The following is a 6,187-nucleotide window of genomic DNA, read 5'->3' as shown; positions in this document are numbered from 1 at the left end:
GGAGCCCTTCAAAGTGGGATTCCAGAGAACTGCATCCTTCGCCCTCTGATTGGTCGGGAGGGCATTGTGACGTCGCAGGGTGCTTGGTAACCAAAGAGCGCAGCATCCTCATCTTCATCCCAAGCAACATCACTAGAGCAATGGAGGCGGCTCTTAGCAGCGCATCCTTATCTCCCTGGAGGCCTTTCTTGGCTGCCCTGGATATCAGTTAGGATGCATCCGCACTGGGGGAATAACCCGGTTTGGCACCATTTTAATGGCCAGGGCTCAAGGCTGTGGAATTCTGGGAACAGTCGTTTGTGGAAGCTCTGCTCTGGGGCCACCACAAACGACCATTCCCAGAATTCCCTAGCCTGGAGCCATGGCCATTAAAATGGTGCCAAACCGGATTATTTCCTCAGTGCAGATGCAGCCCCTTCCTGCTAACAGTTTCTTCCCCATCCTCAAAGGAATCCTTTGAGGAAGAAGAGGAGGAAGATCCGATAGATAAAGCTGTGTCTGGAAATTAATGCCCAGGGCACAACGATGAGCAGATGAGAGTGAGAAGGGGTAGCTTTTTGTGGGTCTTTTGGGCTACATGGCCATGTTCTGGAAAAATCTATTCCTGACCTTTCACCAGCATCTGTGGATGGCATCTTCAGAGAATGCTGGCATGGAAGTGAGTGGGATATATATATATATATATATATATATATATATATATCAATCAATCAATCACACTGTATGACGGTGGGTTGAGAGGAAGTGATTTACATGCAGGGATGGTGTGTTGGCCATTTAGTAAATTCAAACAAAAATCCACCAAACAGCGATCCCTTTATTGGCCAGCCCAAAATGCACAATATACTTGTTGCAAGCTTTCCAAGCTCCATGGATGTCTTCATCAGGCAAGAAGTTACCAACAAACAGGAATAAAAATAGAGATGTTAGTAAGATGCTTGCATTTTGTTGTTTCTGTCCTTGGTTAAGATGGCATGGGGAGGGTATCTTTGGCAGGCTGGCCCCTCCTCTTCTGGCCATGCAGCAATTGGGCAAAGTCCAGGAAATTTAAAGTCCATTGGCATCTCAACAAGGACTCCTCTTTTGCAGTCCAATCTGTCTCCATTCCTATGAAGCCACAGGCCTCTTTGTAGGCAGAGGACAATGGATTCCTCAAAAAGCCTCCATGTTTTTGCATCAGGAACATTTTGGCAAGTGTTGAGCTAAAACATGCCAATTCAGTCCAAATATGAAAAGAAGAAAGATGCTTTACCTTGGTTGAAGGTCCCAGTCCGCTGGCTCACTTATCAGGGTTTCCCTGTTGTGGTATCTCACAATCCAGAAAACATGCAGTGTTGATCTGTTGTTGAATGCCAGATGCTGGCGAATGGACTCTTCCAGAACACAGCTAGGTAGCCCAAAAAAACCTGCAAGGATGTCAGCTGTGAAAGCCTTCAACTTCATATTGATAAGGGCTGGATTGGAAGACGGTGAAACTGAGAGAAAGGCACCCCCGAGGATTTCAGGGCCCAGGCAGATTCATATGAAGAGATAAATTCTGTCAGATTGTCTGGACCTAAGCTGTATAGGACTTTCTAGATCATAACTAACACTTTGATTTGAGCCCAGAAAGAGAAACGATTGTGTCCTATCCACTAAACCTGATCAAACATCAAAGAAATCCATGTGTCACACTGATAATATTAATGAATGGTGCCAAGGATGGAGTAGCCCTGGATACATGTGCCTGTGCTGCTGGATAGATGGATTGATGCCCTTCTTGCTATCCTGGCTTGCAGGATCTAGCTGTGCAATTCCTTAGTCCTGCCTCCTGGAAACTAACAAGGAGAGGAAGTCCTGGGGTTATACACTGAAGTATAAGAGTGGGGATTTCTCTGCATGCTCCTCACAACCCCCATTTTGGAAGAAAAGCAGAGTATAAGGAAATGCCTGCTATTCTTTGTAATAAGTAATCAGTCACCATCAAGTACGGATCAGAGATAACAGGGCTTCCCTCTGCATGCTGTGCACCAAACTCATCCTGTAAAAAGTGAGTGGCCACACTTTTGCTGTTCCATGGTGGAAGCTGCTTCACCCCAAGTTATACCATATATTCCCATAAATCCCATACATTCCCTATAGTACTTCTATGTTTGGTATTGCACTACTTCAGCCTCTAAGTGGCACCATCCTTGCAACCAACACGATTTCTTTCAGTGGGATGCTGCCTCTCTTTGGATGTTTAGAGAAAGCTTTTAAAATTTTACTTTCTCAGTATTTCTTGCCTCTGTTGCTTCTTTTGTGGAGATCAACAGAGGTCTTAACTCCCTAAAAAGTACTACTGGTTTAGCAGCTGGGTGGCTTATTGCAAGTGGCATCTGCCTCTTTACAGTGCAACTGCAATTGTTATATCTTCATGACTGGATTAAGATTCAAGTAGTTTGTGTTCAATCTAAACTGGGTAAACTTTTTTTTTTCCTTTATGGGGAGTGGGGCTTCAGATTTTCCTTGGGATTTGTGTACATATTTATGTTGCTGATCTTTCAGTTGTCTCTATAAAGTCTTATTGTGCCATTTCATTGTAGTATAGAAGTTACCCAGAGTTATGGAAGATTATGTCAGTGGGATGTAACTTGTAGCATGGGCTGCCATGGTTCATAGAATCATAGAGTTGGAAGAGACCACAAGGGCCATCCACTCCAACCCCATTCTGCCATGCAGGAAATCTCAATCAAAGCATCCCCGACAGATGGCCATCCAGCCTCTATTTAAAGACCTACAGAGAAGGAAGGAGAGTGTTCCACCATCAGACAGCCCTTACTGTCAGGAAGTTCTTCCTAATGTTGAGGTGGAATCTCTTTTCCTGGAGCTTGCATCCATTGCTTCGGGTTCTAGTCTCTGGAGCAGCAGAAAACAAGCTTACTCCCTCCTCAATATGACATTCCTTCAAATATTTAAACAGGGCTATCATATCACCTCTTAACCTTCTTTTCTCCAGGCTAAACATCCCCAGCTCCCTAAGTTGTTCCTCATAGGGCATGGTTTCCAGACCTTTCACCATTTTAGTCGCCCTCCTTTGGATACGCTCCAGTTTCTCAATGTCCTTTTTGAATTATGGTGCCCAGAACTGGACACAATATTCCAGGTTGGGCCTGACCAAAGCAGAATATAGTGGCACTATTACTTTCCTTGATCTAGACAGTATACTTTTATTGATGCAGTCTAAAATCGCATTGGTCTTGTTAGCTGCAGCATCACACTGTTGACTCATGTTCAACTTGTGGTCTACTTGGACTCCCAGATCCCTTTCACATGTAGTCTCATTCAGCCAGGTGTCCCCCATCCTATATCTGTACATTTCATTTTTCTGCCCTAAGTGCAGTACCTTACATTTCTCCGCGTTGAATTTCATTTTGTTAGCTTTGGTCCAGCTTTCTAGTCTATTCAGGTCATTTTGAATTTTGTCCTGTGGGGTATTAGCTATTCCTCCTAATTTGGTGTCATATGCAAATTTGATAAGTATGCCCCCAATTCTGTCATCCCAAGTAATTAATAAAGATGTTGAATAACACTGGGCCCAGGACAGAGCCCTGTGGGACCCCACTGGTCACTTCTCTCCAGGATGAAAAAGAGCCATTGTTGAGCACCCTTTGGCTTCGTCTGGTCAACCAATTACAAATCCATGTGACTTTTTGAGATTATGGAATTGCCTTTTAGATGTTCACAGACTCTCTGTTTAATGATCTGCTCCAGAATCTTTCCTGGTATTGATGTCAGACTAACTGGATGATAATTGTTGGGATCCTCTTTTTCCCCCTTTTTGAAGATGGGGACAATGTTTGCCCTCCTCCAGTCTGCTGGGATTTCTCCAAGAGTTCTCAAATATTATTGCCAATGGCTCCAATATTACATTTGCCAGCTCTTTTAATACACTTGGATGTAGTTCATCAGGTCCTGGAGATTTATATTCATTTAGATTAACCAGGTATTCCTGTAGATTGTAAGCCTGAGGGCAGGGAACCGTCTAACTAAAAGGATTGCATGTACAGCGCTGTGTAAATTTACAGTGCTTCATAAATAAAGGTTAATAATAATAATAATAATAATAATAATAATAATAATAATAATATCTGTTCACTTATTCTGTGCTGAATTTCCCCTATTCTGTCCTCTGTTTCATTTTCCTCAAATTGAGCAGCCTTTGCTTTTTCTGAGAAGACTGAAGCAAAGAAGGTGTTGAGTAATTCTGCCTTTTCTTCCTGGTTGATGAGGCTCTGAGTACATCTCTGATGTTAGACTGAGTGTCTATTGTTCGAGGGCCACCTTAGCTAAGGACAGAGTGGCTTGTCATCAGAAGGATATCCACCAGGTTAAAAAATGGCCGTAGGAGCTATACATGAAACAGCTGCACTCAGTAATGCCAGAACCACCCACACTGATGCTTGAAATCACAGATTTTCAAGGTACAATTTCTAGTTGCGAATTACAGGATTTGTGACAAACTGTGTCACAACCAAAATTATGTAGTTGTTTACAAGTTTAAGTGACATGATCATTTAATCTGGAGGAGATCACAGTCAAGATGTACACTCATAAACTGCAGCAGTTGAACTACTGATGGCACATTTGGCATTGCATCTCATATATTGCTGTACAATTAGATGATGCATCAATTATTGTTGCTGTTGTTGTTGTTGTTGTTGTTTGTATTCCGCTTTTTCACAGAGGAATCAAAGTGGATTCCAACAGTATAAATAAAACATCAAACAATGAAAAATTACAATTTAAAAACCCCAACCCTCCCCCAATGATAAAAACAGCGATCAACCTATAAAAAAACATTAAACATCAAAAAATTTAAAACTATCCAACATTGGTGATACCGTTGCTTTTCACAGAATTTATGTGAAGGCATCTTGCCTTCAGACATGATAACTGCTCCTTTTAAGGATGCCTTGAAAGACTATTGTAGCTCAACAGAAGCTTGGTGTTAGAAAGGTTCCTTCTGCATACCCCATTTGGGGTACAAATATTTTGTTATAGTGGCAGTTACAGAGAGGCCAAAAAGGATGAACCTGGAAAGGTCATGATGACTTTTAAGTAAACCTCATGAGTGGCGCACAGACTTGGGGGGTGTGTGTAAAGGACTCATGTAACCTAATGGCTGTGAATATTGCTGCTTCTGAACCCCTTGCTATATGCATTTCATCTTGAAGTTCAAGGACATAAATCTGTCAGCCTAAAGCAGTACACCAACTTTATTGCTAGACCCCCATTGTATTTTCCTTGCACCTCATCCTATCCCAAACTCCATGGGGTTGTCCTGATCTTATCCCTTCTTAAATCAATATTACCTTTGTAACTCTGAGGTTAAAACCATCAACCAGCTTGGAATCACATTGTTTCTGGGATTCCTAGGAAATCAGCTCAAACTGCCTCAAGTCAAGTTTGGCCCATAAATAATCCTGACTGGGCACTCCCATTTTGGTCTCAGTTGGCATCAGGCAGACATGTTGTCAGATTTCAGATGAAACGCCTCAGATGAACTCAGTTCCAGGTAGTAAACTGAGTCCCATCCACTCTGTATCCATTCCCTGGGTTGGAGCCTGGCTTCTGGAACTGGTACGTATTGCAATCCTTTAATTTGCTATCCACTACCACCTTTTTATATATCATTTTGTGTGTGTGTGAGAGAGACAGAGAGTGCTTTGCATGTGTGTTGAATCCATCTTTTATGAATAAACTAAACTAATATGGAATCCGCCTCCGGAGTTCTTTGGGTTCAGAACCAATAGGCATAGAATAAAAGTCCTAGCAGGGTTGCCCTGCCACTCTTGCTACTCCCTATTGAGCTAAATTAATTTCCCCATTGAATTCAATCTGTGGGTGCCCTCCAAGGACCTCAGTTTTTGGATAACAAATTGGGAAGTTAATGGCAGACATAATTGCCCTAGCTTTCATTTTACAAAATTCATTCCAGAATGTACAAAGATTCACATCCAGTATAATCACAAAGTAACTAGAATTTATTAAAGCAATTCTTATTCATTTCAAAAGACTTCAACTTTCTTTGGGTTTTTATTCTGTGTCTCCATTGGGTTTTTCTTCTGTCTCCATGCTGTATTTTGTAAATAACTTGAAGAACCATAGGGTGTCTCCCTTTCTCTATCTTTCTACAAATACAAACCCAGGAGAAGTAGCAGGTTTT

The sequence above is a fragment of the Sceloporus undulatus genome, chromosome 3 (assembly GCF_019175285.1).
Source record: "Sceloporus undulatus isolate JIND9_A2432 ecotype Alabama chromosome 3, SceUnd_v1.1, whole genome shotgun sequence".
NCBI classification, from domain to species: Eukaryota; Metazoa; Chordata; class Lepidosauria; order Squamata; family Phrynosomatidae; genus Sceloporus; species Sceloporus undulatus.
This window is presented reverse-complemented; position numbering follows the sequence as displayed.